Genomic DNA, 25,119 nt, shown 5'->3' with positions numbered 1-25,119 from the left:
CCCCCTCTCTTCCACTGCACAGGCATCTTCCCTCCCTAACTGCTGTCCTGCTGATTTCAGGCCTGACACTGGATGCAGAGCCATAGGCTTACACAGCTCCCACAACTGGGGAAGGTGTAATCTCTACACAAATGCCTCTCAATCCCTCATAAGTGGTTCTGCCTCTCTGATCAAACTCTAATTGACACACATTCATAACTATTTCTTTTGGATAAATTCCTAGATGTGCAAAAGCTGGATAGATATAGTTCTTTTTTCTTTTTTCCTTTTATGGCCACACCTGTGGCATGTGAGAGTTCCAGGGCTAGGAGTCAGGGATAAAATCAGAGCTGCAGCTGTGGCCTACACCACAGCTACAGCAATACCAGATACAAGCTGCATCTGCAACCTATGCTGCAGCTTGCAGAAATGCTGGATCCTTAACCAGGATTGAACCTACATCCTCACAGAGACAACACTGGGTCCTTAACCTGCTGAGCCAAAAGGAAACTTCCAGAAATAGTTCTTTTTTTGGTCCCTAAGTATTTCTTTTTTGTTCATTTTTTTAATTTGGTGAAATCTTTTTTTGAAAAAATTCTAGTTTATTTCTACTCTATTAGGAAGACTCGAAATAAGGTGTTTTTGCCTGTACTTGCACCAGAATTTTAATGGCAGAGCCCTGGACTACTGGGCCACAGTGCCTGTGGCCATAGCAAGAATCCAGAGGAGGTGAAATACAAAAGGAGGTGGTTAGATGCACTTGCTGAATCACCCCTCGATGATACTGCAAGGTGAAGAAAACCTTTAAGATTCTGAATCCTTAACTATTGGTAGACTTTGTCTGTTCCAGCTGTCTCCATATACCTATTTGGACAGCCATTTATTTATTATTCCTGCATTCCCAATATCTATTTTCAGTCCACCTGCTGGGGCATATAGCAGGTCTATGATGTCTATGTGAATGGCATCATCTAAGTTTGTGCAGCGCATGATTTGAACAACCGTATTCATCAGTTTTTTCTTTTTTTTTTTTTTGCCTTTTCTACGGCCACTCCTGCGGCATATGGAGGTTCCCAGGCTAGGGGTTGAATCGGAGCTGTAGCCGCCGGCCTACGCCAGAGCCACAGCAACGTGGGATCTGAGTTGCATCTGCAACCTACACCACAGCTCACGGCAATGCCAGATCCTCAACTCACTGAGCAAGGCCAGGGATCGAACCCTCGACCTCGTGGCTCCTAGTCGGATTCGTTAACCACTGCGCCACGACGGGAACTCCCGTATTCATCAGTTTTAAGTTACCTACCCCAGGTCGCACCTACCTGTTGCTGACTTGATCTTTCTGTTGTTTGTGGCCATAGCTTTTAGATACCACTGTCTATCTTCTGGCTGGACATCTACCCATGGCCATCGTCAGTTAGGTCAGTTCCCTCCGTGTCTTCCCCAATCAGGTAGGCAGAGTAACACTAGGAATAGGCAACTATAAAAATCAGTGAATCCCTGGAGTTCCTGTTGTGACTCAGTGGGTGTTGGACCCAATGTCATCTCTGTGAGAATATAGGTTCAATCTCTGGCCTCACTCAGTGTTAAGGATCTGATGTTGTCATAAGCTGTGACATGGGTTGCAGATGTGGCTCTGATCCGGTGTTGCCGTGGCTGTGGTGCAGGCCACAGTTGTAACTGCAATTCAACCCCTAGCCCGGGAACTTCTGTATCTATAGGTGCAGTTGTAAAAAGAAAAAAAAAAAAAAGTCAGTGCATCCCCATTGTGGACCAGGCCACTCCAGGTCTAGCTGCATTCTAAGCTATGACAAACTTAGCTTCTAGAAAATCCTCCAAACCCATCTCTTAGGTAATAAATTTGCATTTGAGGTATGTCAAGATGATTACTTAAGTCTAAAGTACTAAAGCAAGGTTCAGGTAATAAATTTGCATTTGAGGTATGTCAAGATGATTACTTAAGTCTAAAGTACTAAAGCAAGGTTCTAGTAACCTCCTGGTTTTCTTTCTTTTCTTTTTCTGTTTCTTTCTTTTCTCTTCTCTCTCTCTCTCCCTCCCCCCACCCCTCTCTCTCTCTCTGACTATTACCTGCAGCACATGGAGGTTCCCAGACTAGGGGTTGAATCTAGGGGTTGAATCTAGGGGTTGAGCTGTAGCTGCCAGCCTACACCACAGCCATAGCAATGTCAGATCCAAGCCTTGGATGCAACCTAAACCGCAGCTCACGGCAATGCCAGATCCTTAACCCACTGAGGCCAGGGATCGAACCCGTGTCCACATGGATGCCGGTCAGATTTGTTTCCGCCGAGCCATGACAGGAACTCCCCGGTTTTCTTTGCTTATGTACAGAGTCTTAAAAGCCATTGGTTTGAGGATTTGATTTTTGGCAGTCTCCTTTAAACAGCAATTTTTGGCAAAGATAGAACATGCCAACTATGAAATGAGTAATGGTATTTCTTTTCTTTTCTTTCTTTCTTTTTTTTTTTTTTTTTTTTTTTTTTGGTCTTTTTGTCCTTTTGTCTTTTTAGGGCTGCACCCATGGCATACGGAGTTTCCCAGGCTAGAGGTCAAATCGGAGCTACAGCTGCCGGCCACAGCCACAGCCACAGCAAAGCCAGATCTGAGCCATGTCTGTGACCTACACCACAGCTCATGGCAACACTAGACCCTTAACCCACTGAGTGAAGCCAGGGATCGAATCCACAACCTCATTGTTAGTAGTCGGGTTCGTTAACCACTGAGCCACTATGGGAACTCCAGTTACAGTATTTCTTTTTCATGTTCTTACCCATACCTGTCCATGTGGGAATAGTCTTTATTTGGAAGTAATTAAGAACTAATGACTTTTTTTAACTTGCGTGATTCACCCAGGTAAAATTCATGGGAAGTTGTTTTATGGAAATGTATAATGATGTCTAAGGAAGTCCAGCCTTAGCTCTCTGGTTTGACATAGGCATTAAAACTGAGAAGACTACATCTGTGTGCTGAGCCCTTAAATATTTTTCTAACATTAAACTTAGAATCTTTTACATTGATTCTAGAGTGGTATGGTTTTCATGGCAAGGATATTTGCCATCAGCCTTAAATTTTTGGTAGGAGACTTTTAAGTGATGCTTCTCCTTAAGCACTAGAATGACTATTTTAGTTGTTCAGAATGTCCTCCTTATTACTAAAATCAAGCTCCATAGAATTAGAGGTTATTTTCTTTGGATGGTTTCCATCACTGGCATCTTTTGTACATCAGAAGTTGAAACTTAGGGAGTTCCCTGGTGGTCTAGTGGTTAGGATTTGGTGCTTTCACCACTGAGGCCAGGACAATTTTGTCTAGGAACTGAGACCCCACATCAAGCTTCTGCATGTGGTGGCCAAAATTTTTAAAAAGATGAAACTTAGAACAGAATGATAAGGGTTTTTTTTGGGGGGGGGGTGCTGCACCCGCAGCATGCAGGAGTTCCAGGGCCAGGAACTGAACCAAAGCCACAACAGTAACAAAACTGAGTCCTTGATTGCTACCCACCAAGGAACTCCCACAATGATAATTCTGTTAATATACTGGAAGCAGACTTAATCAAAAGTTTTGTACATCTGCACTGCTTTTAACTGTTGAGCAAGTCACAATCTTTCTGTGTCTCACTCTTTACCTAGGATGAATTAGGAGAATAATTCAGGTATTCTTTGCAATTCCTCCAATCCTAAAATAACTGAATTTTAAAAATATGGTATTTACCTTGTGGCTTAAATGTTTAAAATGTCTGTTAATCTTTTCCAAGGGCAAGAGCTAAAGAGTAAATATTCTGCAAAATAATAACTTGAGATTAACTGTCAGATTTTTCTAACCATAGTGTTAAGGCTATATGCTTAGTTTGGATATAGTCTAAAGGAGAACTGTCAAATCCTTGTGTAGTTTAAATAAAAAATAATTCAATTAGTGGCTCAAACATAGGAAGTATAAGAATATATTCTGCTGGTCAAATATATATACATTATTGGGTCTCCAAAGACATTAAAAATCTTTAATGTGAGAATCTAAACTTGCTTTACCTTGAAGATAGTCTGCATTAGATACACTAGTGTCCTAAATCAGAAAACCTGGGGATGACATGAAAATCCTTTCCCTTTGTTTGCCTCCAAAGGAATTTACTACTATAATTCTAAAACAAGAACAGAGTTAATTTCAGTCAATAGTATTCTAAGTTAATGATTAGTGTTCATATCCTTAAAGTTCAGCTATATTTAAGTTTATGAATGCTGAAGAAGCTGGGCTAATTTTCTATCATAAAAATACCACTGGAAAGTGCTATTAGCTTTAAGTGCAGAAGAAATAAGATAATGGGATCTGTTGCCCGTTTTAGCTGTACCTTCCATTCCATGACATCTGTTCTGTTAAAGGACTTCAGACTTTCATACTTATTTAAATTAATTTACAATAAATGATTCACAAATTAATTGACTAGATTCAAAGTTCTTCAATAATAAATTTTTGGAAAGCTTGGTTCTTGATAGAGAAAGAGAAACAAGATAGTCTTCCATATGTAAAGAGTAACACACTTGGGACATTTGAGATTTGCTTAATGATACAGCATTTGACCAGGTTTTTTTTTTTTTGTCTTTTTTTTTTTTTTTTTTTTTTTGGTCTTTTTTGCTATTTCTTGGGCCGCTCCCACGGCATATGGAGGTTCCCAGGCTAGGGGTCCAATTGGAGCTGTAGCCACCGGCCTACGCCAGAGCCACAGCAACGCAGGATCCGAGCCGCGTCTGCAACCTACACCACAGCTCATGGCAACGCCGGATCGTTAACCCACTGAGCAAGGGCAGGGACCGAACCCGCAACCTCATGGTTTCTAGTCGGATTCGTTAACCACTGCGCCATGACGGGAACTCCTAGACCAGTTTTGCTTAATATTCCATGTTCACTTTCAAAGTTCTACTCTTTCCCCAAATCCCATAATATCTTCATTTTGATGAGTTGAGTAAAATATCCAAATCACAATACTGCATCTATGCTACAGCTAAACATTGTGGTGTATTTCCTAAAAGTTGCATAAAGCAAACATTCTATGTATATTTCAGTATTTATAAACAATGCTATTTTTGATATAAATATGGCAGTAAAGCAATAAGACTTTGCAAACTTTGGATTCTTAAAAGTTACCTGGAAAACCCAACAGACAAAAAGGCAAAGATTAGGAACATAATAATTCAAAGAAAAGGAAATATAAATTTATTTTAGATGTATAAAAAGCACCCAATCTCATCCATAGTAGAAAAAAAAATACAAAATGAAATTATGAAATAACATGTTCAACATTAGATGAATAAATATAAAAGTTTTAAAATGCATTTGCTGAGAATATGGAAATATAGGCATGATCCTACATTTCTGGGGTTTAAATTGATAACAAACTCTATGCTGGGGGTGAGGACGTGTAATCCAATAGTTCTATCTCTAGGAATTTTTTTTTTTTTTAATGGCTCACCCACAGCATAAGGAAGTTCCTGGGCCAGGGATTAAATCTGAGCCGCAGCTGTGACCTACACCATAGCTTTGCAATGCCGTATCATTTAATTACTGAGCCAGGCTAGGAACTGAATCCACACCTCTGCAGCAACCTGAGCTGTTGCAGTTGAATTCTTTTTTTTTTCCTTGTCTTTTTTTTTTTTTTTTTTTTTTCAGGGCTGCACATGCCGCTTATGGAAGTTCCCAGGTTAGGGGTTGAATCAGAGCTACAACTGCCAGCCTATACCACAGCCACAGCAGTGCAGGATCCAAGCCATGTCTATGACCTATATGCCACAGCTCATGGCAACTCTAGATCCTTAAACCCACTGAGCAAGGCCAGGGATCAAACTCGAATCCTCATGGATACTAGCTGGGTTTGTTACTGCTGAGCTAGTATCCTCATGGATACTAGCTGGGTTTGTTACTGCTGAGCCACTGCTGGGTTTGAACTCCTGAGGTTGGATTCTTAACCCACTGCGCCACAGCAGGAACTCCTCTAGGAATTTATAATACAGATATACTCACATAGGTGTGAAATTACACTGCAACATGTATAATAAATAATTGAATCAAAACTAAAGGTCCACCATTGGGAACTGGTTAAATAAATTTCATACAATAGGTCACTATGCAGCCTTATAAAAGAATGAAAAGGCTCTATATGTACTTACCTGCAGAAATAAGCAAAATATATTATTAAGGACTTCCAGATGGTATTATAACTGATTAGGTGCACAGAGGCACTTTTCTTCTAAGGAACAACTAGACCTGGGATAGTCCATCTCTTTGAGACACTGTTGGTCTCTCAAAAGATAGGGGATGTTTCTGAAGACCCCTTCCCTCCAAAAATCAAAATAAAACCAGGATTGTTCTGAGGGAAAAGACGATAGTAGAAACACTGCTATTGCAATACTGAGGGTTTGGCCAACAAAAGGTTGGGAAGGATAAACTGAGCCAAGACCCTGAAGTGATCCCAGAATGATGGCATCATTGGTTACAGGCAGAAGCAAAAACAAATCCTCTCTGAAGGAAAGTTTTCCTAGCATGGCGCTATGGGACTCTCACAGATTAAGATCAAGAAATGAGCTTACAATCAAACAGCATCAAGCTCATGAGAAGGCAAGGCAAGTCACCATTAGTGAGACTCCTCATAAACAAGCAACAAGATATAGAAAAGCAATGAATAAAATGTTTAAGAAATAAAAGAAAATAAAAATCAGTTCCAGGTAGATTAAAGCCTAAGATAAGACAGACAAAACTGTAATGCTCTTAGATAAGAGCGGAGGAGAGTTATCTTCATAGCCCCAGGACAGTAAAAAATGTATAAAAGAAAGAAGGCGCAAACATAGCAACTCTAAAAGACTGATAAATTTAACCACATTAAAATTAAAAAACTCTTTTTCTTAAAAGATTCCATTATTATTAGAACTCGTGTTAAAAAAAAAGATAGAAGATATCTACAATATATATAATCAATAAAGCCTATAAACATTCCTATTACAAACTGATGGCACAAACAAATAGAAAAATGCCTAAGAGATTTTTAACAGGTACTACACAAAAGGTGATATCCAAATGACAATTAAGCAGACATTCCCTTTAGTAATTAGAGAGGTACACATTAAAACCACAATGGGATATACATTTATCAGATTGGAAAAAAAAAAGTTGAAAATCTGACACTATTAAGTGTTGGAGAGAAAGTGGAGCAACAGGAACATTCGAACAGTGCTGGTGAAAATTGTAAATTTGTAGAACCTATAGGAAAAATCATGTGGCATCCAGTAAAGTTGAACATATGCATACCCCTGACCAAAGAATTTAAATCCAAGATCTATACCTTAAGAGAAATATTTGCAGATGTGCCTATGAATGTATATAAAAGAATCTTCGTGGTGGTATTGTTAATAATTGGCTCAAACTGGAAACAACCCAAATGCCCACCAATAGTAGAATGCATAAATAAATTTTGATATAACTGAATACGATAATAAAAGTCAACTAAAAAGCAATAAAAGGAAAGGCTGGAGATGTATAAATGAATCTTATATACCTAATATTGAGTAAAAAAAAAAAAAGCAGGACTCAAAACAATACATACAATGTGATTATATACTTAAAGTATAAAAAGAGGCAAAAATAAGCCCTTTTGTTTAGAGATATCCACAGAGGTAGTACCTTTATAAAGAAAATCAGATAAATCATTCTAGGCCAGAATAATGATTGCATCTTGGGGGAGAGACAGAATTGTGATCAGAAAGGCATGCACATGTGGTTTCTGGAGTAATGATAATATTCTATTTCTTGACATGGAGGATGGGTTATGTGGTTACTTGTTTTGTGGCTATTTTTTGAATTATTTTATTTTTTATTTTTTTTGCATGATGAGTGTTATATTTCATAGTTTAATTTTTTAGAAAAATAAATAAAGGAAATCACCACTAGGATAAAAAAGCCACAAGACAGTATCAGGAATGAACAGGCATATTCAGGGGGAGAGTAGAAACTTCCAGGCATCCATGGAAAAAAAAGCAAAATTAACCAGATGTTGGACTGCAAAGCAAGTCTCAAAATATTTCAAAGAATTAAAATGACACTGACCATATTCTCTGACCACAGTGGAATCAAGCTAAAAAAAAAAAAAAATTGTAAGGAGAAAATTCACATGTTTATAAATTAAGAAATGTATTTCTCAATAGTCCACTGTTCAAACGAGAAATCATTCAGGATATTAGAAAATACTTTATTTATTTATTTATTTATTTATTTATTGCTTTTTAGGGCCACACCCGCGGCATATGGAAGTTACCAGGCTAGGGGTCTAATGGAGCTACAGCTGCCAGCCTACACCACAGCTCACAGCAATGCCAGATCCTTAACCCACCGAGCAAAGCCAGGGATCGAACCTGGAACCTCATGGTTCCTAGTCGGATTCATTTCCACTGCGTCACCACGGGAACTCTGAGAAAATATTTTATAACAGACTCACAGAGTTTGAAAAACATGGTTACCAAAGAGGACAGGTGGAGGAAGGAAGGGATGGACTGGGGGTTTGGGACTGGCATATGTACACAGGTATATGGAATGATTGGCCAACGAGGACCTGCTATATAGCACAGAGAACTCTACCCAATATTCTGTGATAATCTATGTGGGAAAAGAATCTGAAAGGGAATGGATGTTTGTACATGTATAACTGAATCACCTTATTGTACAGCAGAAATTATCACAGCATTGAAATCAGTTATACTTCAATAAAACTTTTTAAAAATGAAAAAAAGAAAATATTTTAAATAGATTAATATCAAAAACACAACCTATCCCAACTTGTGAGATGCAGTAAAAGCCATGCTGAGAGGTAAATTTATAGTATATAAAATGTGCATATTAGTAAAGAAGGAAGACTGGAAACTAATGATCAAAAAATCTGCCTCAGAAATTATAAAAAATAGCAAAGGCAGGCGTGGAGCATCGGGTGGCAGGTACAAGGCTCCTGGAGGGCCAGTGGTGGCCAGGTGAGGCCAAGACATCCACAGGTGGCCTTAGGATAGGGTTGCGCACTGCAGCCCTGCCAAGTGGGTTCCTTGAGGAGCTTTGACTTGAGACCTGATGGCCAAAAGAAAGGAAGAAAAATTCTTTTCTCCTGAAAATTCCAAATGACAGAGATAAGAGTTAGAGGATTTTGATAAAGTAATGAAGATGACTTTCTTTCACTAATGGTACTTCCATTTTGCAGCAGGAATGAGCAGAATAATTGAGAGAATTCAGCTAAGAAACTTCATGTGTCATTTGATCCTTGGACTCTTTAAATCTGGTTCTAATAACAACTTTGTCGTTGGCAACAATGGAACTCAGCAGCTATCTCAATAACATTAAGGAACAGCAGAGGCGATGCCTACAAAACAAATGTGTACAGTGACTCTACAGCTGTGCAACATCCCATCAGCATGGACAGAAGTTGATCTTATAAACTAAAAAGTGAAATGGGAACCATGGTTTCTGCTAGGAAAGAAATGCTGATTTCAGTTCTTGATCATTTTAACATACAGGTGAATAATATAGTTTCTGTTTTAACACAAGAGATGAGGACCCAGTTATGGCCATCTAAAACCGAAGGAGACAGATACAAATTCTTCATGAAAGCAATCCAACTTGAACAGATGAAGGAAGATTATTTAACATTATGGAGACAAAAGAAAGAACAAAGCTGATAAACCAAGGAAGAGCAATTTATTGAACTGAGGTACCAGTGTTGAGAAAAAAAAGAACTTTTTCAAAGTATTGCTGGTTTAATGAAGGCTAATTTAGGATACTTGAAATGTGAAATGGCTCGGGCAGTGGTCAATGAAATTGAAAAACAATTGAATGCTATCAGAGCTAATATAAAAATTGGAGAAGACTGTGCTGCTAGGCTTGACAGGAAAATGGAAGAACAGCAGGTCAGACTTAATGAAACAGAAAAAATACAAGGATATTCAAGATAAAATAGAAAAGAGAAAAATGCATACCAGACTGTATGGTACTGAAAGCAGATGTTACTCCTAAGAAAAAGGGCCTATAATGAAGCTGAAGTTTTATATAACCATTCCCTAAACATGTATAGACATTAAAGAAAGATGATGAGCAGCTTTGCAAAAGAACTGAAGAACTGAAAAAAAAAAAAAAAAAAAAACCCAAAACAAGTACCAATCAATCTTTGGAACTTGAGCAGCTGGAAAGGCAAAAAAAAAAAAAAAAAAAAAAAAAATCTTGGTGAAAGAGAGTATTAAGGCCTTACAGATCAAGAAAGTTCAGTCGATCAAGAAAGTGAACAGTTTTAGCAAGCCATATAAAAGGACAAAGAACATACCAGAATTAAGAGAGAAGAATTAGATGTGAACCATACGCTGGACTATAATCAGAAGCAACTGAAAGAACTCAAAAGATAGTACCAATCGACTAAAAGGATTTGGCCCTCATGTTCCAATGCTTCTTGAAGCCATAGATGAGGCTTATAGATGTGGACATTTTATATATAAGCCTGTAGGCCCTTCAGGAGCTTGCATTCATCTTCAGGCCCCTGAGGTTGCTCTGGCTATTGAATTTTGCTTAAAAGGATTTCTGTGAGCCTACTGTTGCCATAATCATGCTGATGAAAGAATGCTTCGGGCACTGATGAAAAGGTTTTATTCACCAGGGGCCTCACAGCTACAGATAATAGTTTCTGAGTTTTAGAATAAGATGTATGATGTTAGACACAGAGCTGCTTATCATCTCGTTTCCAACAGTTCTGACAGCTTTAGAAATAGAAAATGCAGTTGTTGCAAATAGCCTGACATGAGAGGCATAGAGACAGTGTTACTAATCAAAAATAATTGTGTAGCTTATGCAGTCATGCAGTCTCAAAGCTACCCAAGAATGACAGCTTTTACTGCTGATGGTCATCAAGTTTTTGCAGGACATTATTATTTATCTGAAAACACAAGACCTAATGTGAGACTTCAAGGCCTCTCCAAGGAGATAAACGCAAAGAGCCTCTGGCCCGTACAAAAATTACCATGCACTTATCGTCACACCAGTCTCACTGCGTTACAAAGTTCTTAAGTTCCCAACCCCCTGGCTCCCCACCCCCACCCCTAGCAACCTAGCCTACTCCCTCCTGCACCATTTTAGGAAAGGTATTTTGTCCACTCCTCACTCCACCCCACGGGGGCATTATATGCCCCCAACCAACCAGCAAGGGCATCATAAGACCCCCTCTTTCCCCAACCAGTCAGTAGGTAAGCAGGTGTATCCTAAGACCTCTCCTCTCTCCTTTGTCCCTGAGCTATAAAAACAAACATGGACCAGGGTCAGCACTTAGGGTTAGCTCTCCCTTATTATCAGGAAGTTGGCTCGCTGTGCTAGCAGCGTTTCCTGCCTCAACAAACTAATCTTTCTCTACACATTGCTCTCAGTCTGGAAATTCTTTTCCAACTTGGGCACAGACCACAACACATAAGTTTCTAAGCAGAGATGTGGTAATTTGGAGAAGGAGGTTGAAAATAAGCCCAGATATGAAATCTTCAGCAACACTTGTCTACCCTTGAAAAAGATATTAAACACAATGAAAATTTTCTCAGAAGGTGCCAACTACATCACAAAGAGTTAAGATGAGAGTACTTCTAAAATTTGGGAACTTGAGAATATGGAAGAAAACCAGTCTGTAACTATTGCAACATTGGAAAATGAGGCTCAAGAAAATCAAATGAAAATGATTGAGAAAAATATGGAATAACAAAAAGAAAAACATAAAACACCTTCACCTAAAAAGTCTGAAAATAGAAGCTGAAAAGAAATATGATGCAGCCAAACTGAAAATTAATCAGCTAGTAGATTCACTTAAGGATGGATTAAATCTTGATTCTGGGAGTTCCCTTGTGGTGCAGCAGGTTAAGGATCCAGTGTTGTCACGGTAGCAGCTCTGGTTGCTGCTGTGGCGAGGGTTTGATCCCTGGTATGGGAACTTCCACATGCTGTGGGCATGGCCAAAAAAAAAAATCTTGCTGAAGAAAAACAAAAAGAACACTTAGATAGATACTTTAAATAGAAAGAAATGAGAACTAGATTTGAAAGAAAAAGAGCTAGAGGAGAAAATGGCACAAAAAAGCAAGACAAATCTGCTCAGAGCAGACAAAAGAAAAAAATTCTGCATCAACTCTAGACAAAGAAATGAATAGATTAAGACAAAAGATACAGGCAGAACATGCTACTCATGTAGTTCAAGAGGAAATAATGAGGCAGCACTAAGAAGCAAGAGAAATCTATCTTGACCTGGATAATAATGTAAGGACTTTAAAAAGATTTATTAAATTACTAAAAGAAATAAGGACCTATAGATACAAATATATCAACAATTTAGAAGGTGTTTTACTTTGCAATGCAAATTGTACTTTGACAACTTGTTATCCCAGTAGAGCTGGTGTGGAGAAATGAATTTTGACCACAAGGATGAAACACTCACTATATCAGTTCAGTCTGGAGAGGGAAACAAAGCTGCTTTTAATGGCATGAGGGTCTTGATCGGAGGTAAATGTTCTTTTTCCATGGTTTGCTTCATTCTTTCTCTGTGGTCTATTGCTGAATCTCCTTTCAGATGCCTGGATAAGTATGATGTCTATGTGATACAAGGTTAATTGATAAACTACAATGGACGTGATGCTTAAGACAGCAGATTTTCAGTGTTTCAGACAATTTATCTTGCTTACTCCTCAAAGCATGAACTCAGTTCTGGCAAGTAAACTGATTAGAATTCTGACCTGTGACTCAATAGGAAGACCAAAGTTGATTTGTAACTTAAATGCCATGCGTTTGTGTTGAAAGATGTGCAAAGGAAAAAACATTCAGGACAATTTTGATGAAATAAAATGAAACCAAATACTTCTAAAGTAAAAGAAGCGCCTTTATATTATACCTGACAACAAGAAAATATGTAAATAAGCCTACAAAACCAATTAAAATCAGCAATTTTATTTATTTATTTATTTATTATTTTAATTTCATTTTTTGTCTTTTTGTCTTTTCTAGGGATCAACCCACAGCATGTGGAGGTTCCCAGGCTAGGAGTCGAATCGGAGCTGTAACTGCTGGCCTATACCACAGCCACAGCAACGCCAGATCCTTAACCCACTGAGCACAGCCAGGGATCAAACCCGAAACCTCACGGTTCCTAGTCGGATTCATTAACCACTAAGCCATGACGGGAACTCCAAAATCAGCAATTTTAAATTACTTTTACTTCAAGAAAATCAATTTCACAGTGCTAGTTTTAATCTTTTTAAGTTGTTTTATTTAACTGTCTACTTTTATAGATTCTTCTTCAGAAGTAAAATTTTGAACATATGTACATGTACACATCTTTTTAGTTTGGATTAATTTTTATAGTATTTTGTAAGAATGAAAAGTTTAAAGCACCTGAAAAAAAAAGAAAAATAATAGAAATAAAACCCAAAGAAAGTGGAAGAGGCATTCCTATTGTGGCTCATTGGGTTAAGAACCCGACATAGTATCCATGAAGATGCAGGTTCGATCCCTGGGCCCACTCAGTGGGTAAAGGATCTGGTGCTGCTGCAAGCTATGGGTAGGTTGCAAATGCAGCTCGGATCTGGTATTGCTGTGGCTGTGGTGTAGGCCGGCAGCTGCAGCTCTGATTCAACCCCTAGCCTGGGAACCTCCATATGCTGCAGGTGAGGCCCTAAAAAGACAAACTAACAAAAAAAATTATTAGGTGAGTTTAACAAGTTTAAAGGATACATATTACTATGCAAAAACTAGTGGGGTTTCCCTTGTTGAGCATCAAACTACTAAAAACTGAAACTTAAAAACTGAAACTTAAAACTCAAACACCTAGTAATGAATCTAAAGAAATATGTGCGATACTTCTATACAGAAAACCTAAAGCATTTTTAGAGAAATTAAAATGATCTAAATAAATGGAAGGATGTACAATGTCAATGTATTAGAAGACTCAAAATAGTAAAGATGTCATTTCTCCCTAGGTTTACCTATAGAGTCAATGTAATCCCAATGGATTCTAAAGTGTAAGGGTAGGGAGTTCCCTGGTGGTTCAGCTGGTGAAGGATCTGTCATTGTCACTGCTGTGGCTTGGCTTGCTGCTGTGGTGTGGGTTAGATCCCCGGCCAGGTGTGTTCAAAAAAAGTGAAATTAAAAAATAAAATGTAAAGGTAAAAAATATGTTGCGGGTCAAGAATAACCATGACAGGGAGTTCCCGTAGTGGCTAGCAGAGACGAGCCCGACTAGTATCCATGAGGATGCAGGTTCAATCCCTGACCTCGCTTAGTGGGTCCGGGATCCGGCATTGCTGTGAACTGTGGTGTAGGTCGCAGACGCGTCTGGGATCCGGAGTTGCTGTTGGCATAGGCCTACAGATGTAGCTCTGATTTGACTCCTACCCTGGGAATTTCCATATGCTACAGGTGCAGCCCTAAAAACGAAGACAAAAAAGAAAGAATAACCATGACAACACTCCTGAGAAAGAAAAATGGGTGAGGACATACCCTATTGAATATTGAGATACATATCTACAGTAATTAATACAGTATGATATGAGTGAAAATATTGACAAATAGACCAGAGGAACAGAGTGAGTCCATAAATAGACACTTCATATGATAAAGGTGTCACTGCAAAAGTAGTGCTGGATTAACTGGACTTTTTATGAAAAGGGAAAGAGACACCACTACCCTCACCTCACACCATAAGCAAAAACCAATTCCACGAGGATTGTAGCTCCAAACGTAAAAGATAAGGATTAGGAAGAGACAGCCCAGGCACAGACCCAGAGAGGGGTGAGAGAGATTTACTTCTCATTTCCGAACATTTTGAATTTTGTACCTGCATTGGAACTGGAAGGTACCCCATTAAAACATATCTAAGTGACATAGATATGGAGGCTAATAGTAACTGGCTCTTTGAAGAGATCTAGATGCTGTTCTTGAAATACAGACCCAGACTTGGGAGAGACACTATCAGAAACCACTAAGTTCTTTCCTTTGTGATTAGGACCTTGAGGCCAAAGAGCTTCACTGAGCTGGGATTCCCAGGGTTCCTATCCTCAGTCATATACTGACAATCCAGTATATGGTGCATTTCCAGCTGCTTCCAACACCTTGGATGAGGACATCTCCCTATTCCTCATAGGGAGGAATACTCCTCATAGTCCTTCATAAGTGTGGACTGTCTTGCTACTAAAAAAAGAACTCAGAAATTCCCCTTCCTCCTGATTAATCTGTTGATTCTCCTGGGATCATCAATATTTTTTTCAAAACTTTAAAGATGAGTAAATGTCCTAAGTCTTAAAAACTCATTAGCTAGGAGTTCCTATCGTGGTGCAGTGGTTAACGAATCCGAGTAGGAACCATGAGGTTCAGGTTCGATCCCTGGCCTTGTTCAGTGGGTTAAGGATCCGGCGTTGCCGTGAGCTGTGGTGTAGGTTGCAGATGTGACTCGGATCCCGTGTTGCTGTGGCTGTGGTGTAGGCCGGCAGCTGCAGCTCTGATTCAACCCCTAGCCTGGGAACCTCCATATGCCGCTGGAGCGGCCCTGGAAAAGGCAGAAAGACAGAAGACAAAAAAAAAAACTCACTAACTATATACTATACTAACTAACTACAGTACTATAGTACTAACTATAGTACATAACCTCAAATAATATTATTAGAATGACTGTGACTTTGCACTTGTGAACTCACCTATATATAGCACTTTCCCTCACCAGAGTTTTAGATTAACATCAGCACACAGAGTCTTATTTCAATAATCTGTATGTAATTTTAGCATTCATTGACACGGTCATTTTAGTACTAACTGCACTTTCTTGCCTAACATACGTTTCTTCTAGCAGGTATCAATTGTTAAAAGGCATCTTGTTTTATTCCTATGTCATTAAAAAGCACAATTAACAATGGTGTTCTTCAATGATAAGCACACCTAATGAGTTCAATGATCAAACTCATGAGATGGCCATGGACGTTGCTGGGTCTAAATGTTTTAGTCTTTAAAGCAGGCACGTCCCTGCGATGACTCAAAAGCATTCTTAGACAGTTCTACGTAGTCTATTAAGTTCAAAATGGGTAACAAGTATTTATCATAGCATGTTATCAAAATTCTAAGATAGATGCTAGACAGAAAAAGTTAATAATTGCTCAGAAAGTTATACAAGCTTGTTAACACAAACTGTATTTTGCCCTCACACGTTGAGTCAATATTTATAAAATTACAGGTATTAATTTCACTCATCGTGGAATGCATATTCATTCACAGGAGGAGCATGTGAAAAACCACAATTACCTCAACTTTGGGGAAGTCAACATATTTAAGAATTATGGAGTAGATAATCCCCGTCAATGGGCCTGATATGTTGGCAGTACCTTTGTGTTTCTCCCACAGGAGGAGCAGATGAAGTAGATGAAATCTTACACCTTCAGGAGTTCCCATCGTGTCTCAGTGGTTAACGAATCGGACTAGGAACCATGAGGTTGCCGGTTCGATCCTCGGCCTTGCTCAGTGGGTTAAGAATCCGGGTGTTGCCATGAGCTGTGGTGTAGGTCGCAGACACGGCTTGGATCCTACATTGATGTGGCTTTGGCATAGGCTGGCGGCTACAGCTCTGATTGAACCCCTAGCCTGGGAACCTCCATATGCCGCGGAAGTGGCCCAAGAAATGGCAAAAAGACAAAAAAAAAAAAAAGAAAAGAAAAGAAATCTTACACCTTCAGCTCTAGGTCAGGCCAGTGGCTGGGGCCTGTTTTTCTCATCACCCCCAACTGGGAATGGACTGCTAGCAACATCCCTCCTAACTTTCATGCTCACCCTTCCCAGGGCAGGCCTTAGCCTCACATTTGCAAATAAACATAGACTCAAACTGTTGTTTGTTTTCTGGGTATTAGAAGGAGAGATAAAAAGTAAGTTAGCAGGAGTTTCCGTCGTGGCTCAGTGGTTAAAGAATCCGACTAGGAACCATGAGGTTGCGGGTTCGATCCCTGACCTTGCTCAGTGGATTAAGGATCCGGCGTTGCCGTGAGCTGTGGTGTAGGTTGCAGACTCAGCTTGGATCCTGCTTTGCTGTGGCTCTGGCATAGGCTGGTGGCTACAGCTCCTATTAGACCCTTAGCCTGGGAACCTCCATATGCCACGGGAGCGGCCCAAGAAATGGCAAAAAGAAAAAAAAAAAAAATGTAAGTTAGCAGTGTTAACTTTAAATTCCATTCATTTCAAGGTATAGATTAAAACAATCAACTTAAATATAAAGACTAATGAAAAAGTCTTTGAAGAAAATATAGGAGTATGTTTAAAACCTTAGATTAGGCAATTGTTTCTTATGGCATCAAGAGCACAAGAAACAAAAGCAAAATAAATAAATTGGACTTCATCAAAATTAAAAACTTTTATGCTTTAAAAGACACTATCAAGAGGAGTTCCCATTGCGGCGGGGTGGAAACGAATCTGACTAATATCCATGAGTCTGCAGGTTTGATCGCTGGCCTCACTCAGTGGGTTAAGGATCCTGTGTTGCCATGAGCTGTGGTGTAAGTTGCAGACGTGGCTCAGATCCTGAGTTACTGTGGCTGTGGCATAGGCTGGCACCTGTAGCTCCGATTCGATCCCTAGCCTGGAAACCTCCATATGCTGTGGGTGGGGCCCTAAAAAGAAAAAAAAAAGACAGTATCAAGAAAGAAAAAAAACCTTACAGAGTGAGAGAAAATATCTGCAAATCGCACATGATAAGGGGCTTATATCCAGAATATATAGAGAACTCTTACAACTCAATTATAAAAAGACAATGACATTAAAATGGGTAAAGGATTTGAGTAGCTATGTCTCCAAAGATGATATAAATGGCCAATAAGCACATGAAAAGATGCTCAACATCATTAGACACTAGGTCTAAATCAAAACCACAATGAGGAGTTCCCTGGTGGCTCAGTAGGTTAAAGATCCAGCATTGTCACTGCTGTGGCAAGGGTTCCCTGGCCCAAGAACTTTTTTTTTTTAACAGGCACGCCTGTGGCATATGAAAGTTCCTGGGCTAGGGGTTGAATTGGAGCTGCAGCGACCAGCGGATGCCACAGCCACAGCAACAACACTGGATCCTTAACCCACTGAGAGGCCAGGGAGCAAACCCGTATCTTCACAGAGACTATGTCGGGTTCTTAAGCCACTCAGCCACAACGGGAACTCTGCCAGGAACTTCTGCATGCCACAGCTACTTTGGAAAATTGTCTGGCAGTTTCTCAAAAACTGAGCTACCATATGACCCAGTAATTCTACTCCTAGGTCTTTGTCAGAAGAATTGCAAACAAGTAGCTATACAAAAACATGTATATAAACGTGCACAGCAGTGTTATTGAAAAATAGCTAAAAACGGAATCAACGCATCCATCAACAGATGAATGGATAAACAAAGTGTGTTACATTTATATGGTGAAATATTATTTGGCCATAACGTGGAACGGAGTTCTGATACAGGACACAACATGGATGGAAATTTGAAAACATTATGCTGAATGAAAGAAGCTGTGCACAAAAAACTACATTTTGTATGATTCCATTTTTATGAAATGTCCAGAATAGGCAGAGCCATAGAGATAGAAAGTAGAGTAGTGGTTGCCAGAGACTGGGGGAAAGGGAGGAATCACTGCAAAGGTACACAGGGCTTCTCTCTGGGGTGATGAAAGTGTTCTAGAATTAGGTAGTCATAATGGTATGTCCAGAATTATACAGTGATAGTGGTATGTTCTAGAATTAGATAGTGATAGTGGTATGTTCCAGAATTAGTGATAATGGTTGCAACTTTGTCAATACACTAAAAATCATTGAATTGTATGCTTTCAAAGAGTGAATTTTATGGTATGTGAATTATAGCACAATAAAGCTGTTATTTAAAAAATCAATATCCTACGGTACAGCACAGAGAACTGTATTCAATATCCTGTAATAACCTATAGTGGAAAATAATCTGAAAGAGAATACACACACACATTAATAACTGAATTATTTTTTCTGTACATTTGAAACTAACATTGTAAATCAACTACATTTCAATACAAAAATCAATATCTCCCCACTATTTAAAATCAAAGAAATATTAAAAAAAATCAATGCCTTAATCTTTTAGAAAGAATAAACAAGTTCTATTATCTGACATTATTGAGGAAGGCTGAACAGTTAAATTTGAAAGTTAATTAAAAAGGAGGAGTCCCCATCATGGCTCAGTGGTTAATGAATCTGACTAGGAACCATGAGGTTCGATCCCTGGCCTTGCTCAGTGGGTTAAGGATCTAGTGTTGCCATGAGCTGTGGTGTAGGTCACAGATGCGGCTCGGATCTGGTGTTGCTGTGGCTGTGGTGTAGACCAGTGGCTACAGCTCCAATTAGACCCTAGCCTAGGAACCTCCATATGCTGCAAGTGTGGCCTTGAAAAGTCAAAAAAAAAAAGGAAATCATTGTATAAAGATATATGTGTGTATACACAAACACACACACAACCTGTAACCATTTTATTAAACTTAAAACATAAAAGGGTATATTCATTTAACTATCCTTGATGTAAGGCTAACGAGTTTTCTTTAGGTTTGATTTTGCTGACTGGTGGTCTCTGGCATAAACTATACTTGTCAGATATCACTTCCAGAACTGGCATTTTTAAAGCAGACCAGAATTTGGAGACACAGATGAATGAATCTGAATCTAGAATCCTTCCATTTTTTCCAATTCCCACTTTTATCAGACACCCGGCATGAAATCAGATCCTCTTGGCCTCACCCCCTCCTGTTCTAGCCACTGCTACCAACACCATTCTGTGCGGACGCTGCAAACTTCATGCTGGCACAGCCTGCCTAACAGGACCTCATTCATACCATATGTTGCTCTGAGTTCCCCTTCCTCCCTGCCCGTTGATGTCAAGGTGAACTTTAGCCTTGTACAGTCTGGAAATTCAGGGGAATTATGTTCCGGGGGTGAGCCTTTGAAGAGTGGCAGGTGATAAGAACTGGGGGACAAGTTCTCCATTTCCCCCATCACAAACTGCCCAGGGGCAATTTATGTGGCTTCTTGGAGGTTAAACCATGAGATAAGCATTAAGTTGCACTTAGCCAGCTTGATACTGGGTTTCCTTCTGTATCTCCTTCATTCCCTCTGCCTCTCATTCCTGTAGGGATTTCACTATCACAAGAGCAGTACATAAGCTTTGCTTCAGGCTATTTTTGAGGGAACTCAAAGCTAAAACATTTCTCAATCTTTCACAGCTATTTTGTCCATTCATTTAATGGCAATTTATAGTGACCTGATTTTAGCAAGACTTTTGTGTTTTTTGCTTTTTTTTTTTTTCCTTTTAGAGTTGCACCTGTTCCTAGGTTAGGGGTTGAATTGGAGCTGAAGCTGCTGGCCTACACCATAGCTCACAGCAACACAGGATCCTTAACCCACTGAGCAAGGCCAGGGATTGCACTGGCATCATCATGGATGCTAATTTGGCTCCTAACCCACTGAGCCACAACGGGAACTCCCAGCAGTCTTTCTAAAGCATTTAATCATTAGTGGTTTTTTTTTTTTTTTTTTTTTTTGTAATTTTTTACAAAGTTCTCAGGCCAGGGACTGGACCTGCGCCATAGTAGCAATCCAAGGCATTATAGTGACAATGTCAGATCCTTAACCAGCTGTGCCACAGGGGAACTCCTCTAAAGCATTTAATCTTTCTAATAGTAAAAGCAAACTTTTCTTTTTTAATACTCATATTTCATGGATTAATGTAATAAATAATTATATAATGGCAGTAGTACACATTACTGGCAAAAAGAGATTTAGAAATACGGTTGACCCTTGGTAGGTATACCCATGAGTATGCTGTAAAGCAGTCAGGAGTCTGCCAATTTGTCTTTGTCCATACCAATTTACATTTTTAAAATTTGATGTATAGTTGATTTACAACATTATGATACTTTCAGGTGTACAGCAGAGTGATTCAGTTATATATATATGTTTTTTCAGATTATTTTCTATTATAGGTTATTATAAGATTTTGAATACAGTTCCCTGTTACACAATAAAACCTTGTTGTCTATCTTTTTGATGTATAGTAGTTTGTATCTATTAATCCCAGTCCTAATTCCCCACCCCTCTTTCCCCTCTGGTAACCATAAGCTTGTTTTCCATGTCTGTGAGTCTGTGTCTGTTATAGATTCATTTGTATTATTTTTTAGATTCCACAGATAAGTGATATCACATATTTATCTTCCTCTGTCAGACTTAACTCATTTAGTGTGATATTTTCTGGGTCCATTCATGTTGCTGCAAAAGACAGTATATTTCATTTTTTTATGACTAATATCCCATTGTATATGTATACCTCATCTTTTTAAACCAATTGTCTGTTGATGAGCACTTGGGTCGTTTCCATGTCTTGGCTACTGTAAATAGTGATGCTATCAACACTGGGGTGCACGTATCTTTTCAAATTAAGTTTTCGTCTTTTCCAGATAAATGCCCATCAGGGGGACTGCTGAATCATATCGTAGCTCTATTTTTAGTTTTTTAGGGAAACTCCATATTGTATTCCATAGTGGCTTCACCGTTTACAGTCTAACAGTGTAGGCAGATTCCCTTTTCTCCACACCCTCTCCAGCATTTATTATAGACTTTTTTTTTTTTTTTTTTTTTAACCATACCCATGGCATGTGAAAGTTCCTGGGCTAGGGATCAAACCTGCACCACAGCTGCAGCAACACCAGATCCTTAACCTGCTGTGCCACAAGGTAACTTCCTGTAGACTTCTTGATGATAGTTATTCTGATAGGTGTGAGGTGATACCTCATTATTACTTGCATTTCTCTAATAATGAGCAACGGTTAGCATCTTTTCATGAGCTTATTGGCCATCTGGATGTCTTCTTTGGAGAAACACCTCTTTAGGTTTTCTGCCCATGTTTTGATTGGATTGTTTTTATGACATTGAGTTGTATGAGCTGTTGATATATTTTGGAGATTAACCCCTTATCAGTGGCATTGCTTGCAAATATTTTCTCCAGTATATAGGTTGATGCTTTCCTTTGCTGTGCCAAAGTTCTAACTTTGATTAGGCCCCATTTGTTTATTTTTGCTTTTATTTCAATTGCCTTGGGAGACTGATAAAAGAAAATATCACAACAATTTATGTCTGAGAATGTTTTGCCTATGTTCTCTTCTAGGAGTTTTATGGTGTCACGTCTTATATTTTTGAACATGGTGTGAAGGAGTGTTCTGTTTTCATTGATTTACATCCAGCTTTCCCAATACCACTTGTCTTCTTTGTCACAGATTAACTGTCCATAGGTATGTGGGTTTATTTCTGAGCACTCTATTCTATTCCATTTATCCATGTATCTGTTTTTGTGCCAGTACCACAGTTTTGATTACTGTAGCTTTGTAGTATTTTCTGAAATTTGGGAGGATTATGCCTCCAGTTTTGTTCTTTTCCCTCTGGATTGCTTTAGCAACTCTGGGTCTTTTATGGTTCCACATAAATTTCAGGATTACTTGTTCTATGTGAAGAATGCCCTGGGTATTTTGATAGGGATTCCATTAAAACTGTAGATTGCTTTGGGTAGTATGGCCATTTTAACAACATCAATTCTTCCAGTCAAAGAGCATGGGCTATCTTTCCATTTCTTTGAATCATCTTAAGTTTCCTTTATCAGTGTTTTATAGCTCTCAGTATATAGGTCTTCACTTCCTTGGTTAAGTTTATTTGATTTTTTTCTTTTTTTTTTCCCCAGATGCAGCACATGAAAATTCCCATGCCAGGGATCAAATCTGAGCTAGAGCTGCAAACTATGCCACATCTGCAGCAATGATGGAGCCTTAACCCACTGCACCAGGCTGGGGATCAAACTGGTGCCTCCACAGAGACAAGTCGGTCATTAACCTACTGTGCCAGAGCAGGAACTCCTTTTGATGCAATTTTTTAAAGTATTAAAAAAAACAAAAAACTTTCTCTTTATGGCATTTCATTGTTAGTGTAAAGAAATGCAACAGATTTCTGTATATTAATCTTGTACCCTGCTACTTTGCTGAATTCATTTATTAGTTCTAATAGTTTCTATGTGGTCTTTAGGGTTCTCTATATAGAGTATCACATCATGCAGATTGTTTGGCTTGTGTAGTGTTTTAAAAATCAGAATTAAGGGCCATCATTTAAAATGAAAACATTTAACACAAATCAAGATTTCTAGGAGTTCCCCTGGTGGCACAGCAGGTCAAGGATCTGGTGTGGTCACTGCTGTGGTTCCAGTTTGCTGTTGTGGTGTGGATTCGATCCCTGGCCTGGGAACTTCTGCACGCCTCAGACACAGACAAAAAGGAAAAAAAAAAAAAATCAAGATTTCTCCCATTTAAAAAAAAAAAAATCCTAAGACCTGGCAATATTAGATTCTTGTAGAAATGGTGGGTCTACTGACAGATGTTAAGCCTAGGGAATTGATCTTCACTTTACCTAGTCTCACAGTAAAAACTCAAGAATGTGTTGGGATGGCTTTGTAGTAGTACCTGGTTAAATGGAGGCACAAAACAGTCTCTAGAATCAGGTAAGTATAAAATTCCCAATGAAGAGGGAAAATAAAGTGGTTCATGCCTGGAGGAACCTCACTTGGCATGAACTTCATCAGCTGTTTATCCCTGTGAGAATTTGTAAAGCCTGTATCTTCAGCATGCTTTGTGGTTCCCTGTATTGGGTGGGGGGGGGGGATCAGATCTGTAAATTTTCACACACTTTTTTATTACAGAAAATTTTGTATCCTCTAGCTCTGACTGTTGGTGTCCTTCTATCATTCATTTTACTTTTCTGTTTGAAGATACAAATTGGTATCAGGAATGAGACTGACACAAAGACCCTAGACCTTAAAACAGCTGGGTTGATTTGAGAGAGACATAGGTAAACTGTAGGAGGAAACATCCTGGAATACAAGGGTAACAACAGGATCACCTTTGGTACAAGGGACTGTAAATGGTTTGCAGATGAAAATGAGAAATTGTTTCAATGAGGTATGTCCTTGACTTTGAGAAACTAGGATACTAATTGAAAAGAAATTACAATGTGTTAAGTAGGTAGATTTATAATTCCCTGATTACTTCTATTAGATCTAGGTAGGGTGACCAGGCTCCCAAGAGGCCTGGTTTATGCCTATTGGCCAGGGATGATTAGTAATGTTTCCTTTCACTCTCAAAAGGGTCTGTATTTGGACAATAGGTTATATTATCACTCTAACTCTAGCCAAACTGGCAGAGGTACCTGAGATGCTCCAGAGGAAGCTGAAATAGAAACCAATGGATCAAGAGTCTAGCTGGCAAGGGAGACCAAGAGAAACTCTGGGAATGGGACATCCAGGATCTCACATTAGTGGAGTAGTGGGCCCAAGGGCCTCTTCAAGTTCACACTAGGTGTCAGCACATCTTCAAGCAGATAGTCCACAATAAGTGAGGTTTTAGGTGTGGGAGGGGCTGGGGTTGGGAGACGCTTTAACTCTCATTGGCTTTGCTTGCTAAAAAAAGACAGACTATGGAGGTAAATTAAGTGTTAGAATGGCTTTTAAACTGTATTTCATCAGCCTGCTTTAAATAGTCTTGTTCTTCCAGGTAAAGCTTGAAAAACTGTGCCCTTGGAGGCTGTGATTTTCCAAGAAAAAAAAAATGGTGTTTAAGATAGAAGGATTCAGAAGGGATTGTCTTTCTGAGCAGATGCGCTTTTAAGAGACAATCAAAAATACTTAATTGAGGCATAAAACTTATTGGTTAAAAAAATGGTAAAGAATTTACTGGTAAATAATTTTCTTCTGAAAATTTCATTTGAGAGAGCAATTTATGGATGCTGATTACCTGAGCAGGAAGAGAGGTTTCAATATGAATCCTTTCACTGATTTAATCTTTATGAATTTAGTTAACTAATTTTCATCACTTCCACAGTGGTCCTAGGTTTCAAAGTATATCAAACTAAAATGGGTTCAAAGCAACAATTGAAGGCATATTAACTGACCTACTTCAGATATAATTTTATTTAGTGTATCACATTTTTAGACTGAGATAAGACAGGGAGAGATTGGCAACATGCCCAAAGCTTCTCCAAATTAGCTTATAAGT

The 25,119-nt window shown here is 39.0% G+C and overlaps 1 protein-coding gene and 2 pseudogenes across 3 annotated transcripts in view; 2 read left to right on the top strand and 1 right to left on the bottom strand.

Annotated features, from left to right (window-relative positions):
• DCAF17 (DDB1 and CUL4 associated factor 17) overlaps nucleotides 1-25,119 on the bottom strand; it is a 77,472-nt gene that overhangs the window by 9,031 nt on the left and 43,322 nt on the right. The window contains exon 15 of one of the 3 annotated variants that reach the window (XR_014829538.1): nucleotides 1,299-1,442. The exons of the other annotated variants lie outside the window; for them this stretch is intronic. The gene's annotated coding sequence lies outside the window, so the exon portion shown is untranslated. The remainder of the gene's footprint in view (nucleotides 1-1,298; nucleotides 1,443-25,119) is intronic. 3 annotated transcript variants of the gene reach the window in all.
• LOC110256915 (structural maintenance of chromosomes protein 6 pseudogene) lies at nucleotides 9,086-11,059 on the top strand (annotated as a pseudogene).
• LOC146395973 (structural maintenance of chromosomes protein 6 pseudogene) lies at nucleotides 11,979-12,814 on the top strand (annotated as a pseudogene).

Source organism: Sus scrofa, chromosome 15 (assembly GCF_054392235.1).
Source record: "Sus scrofa isolate SSC_HxYL_T2T_F1_AM1 chromosome 15, Sscrofa_HxYL_maternal_Yorkshire_Landrace_v2.0, whole genome shotgun sequence".
Lineage (NCBI taxonomy): Eukaryota > Metazoa > Chordata > Mammalia > Artiodactyla > Suidae > Sus > Sus scrofa.
The sequence above is the reverse complement of the archived record's forward strand: the minus strand, read 5'-3'. Positions and strand labels throughout refer to the sequence as shown.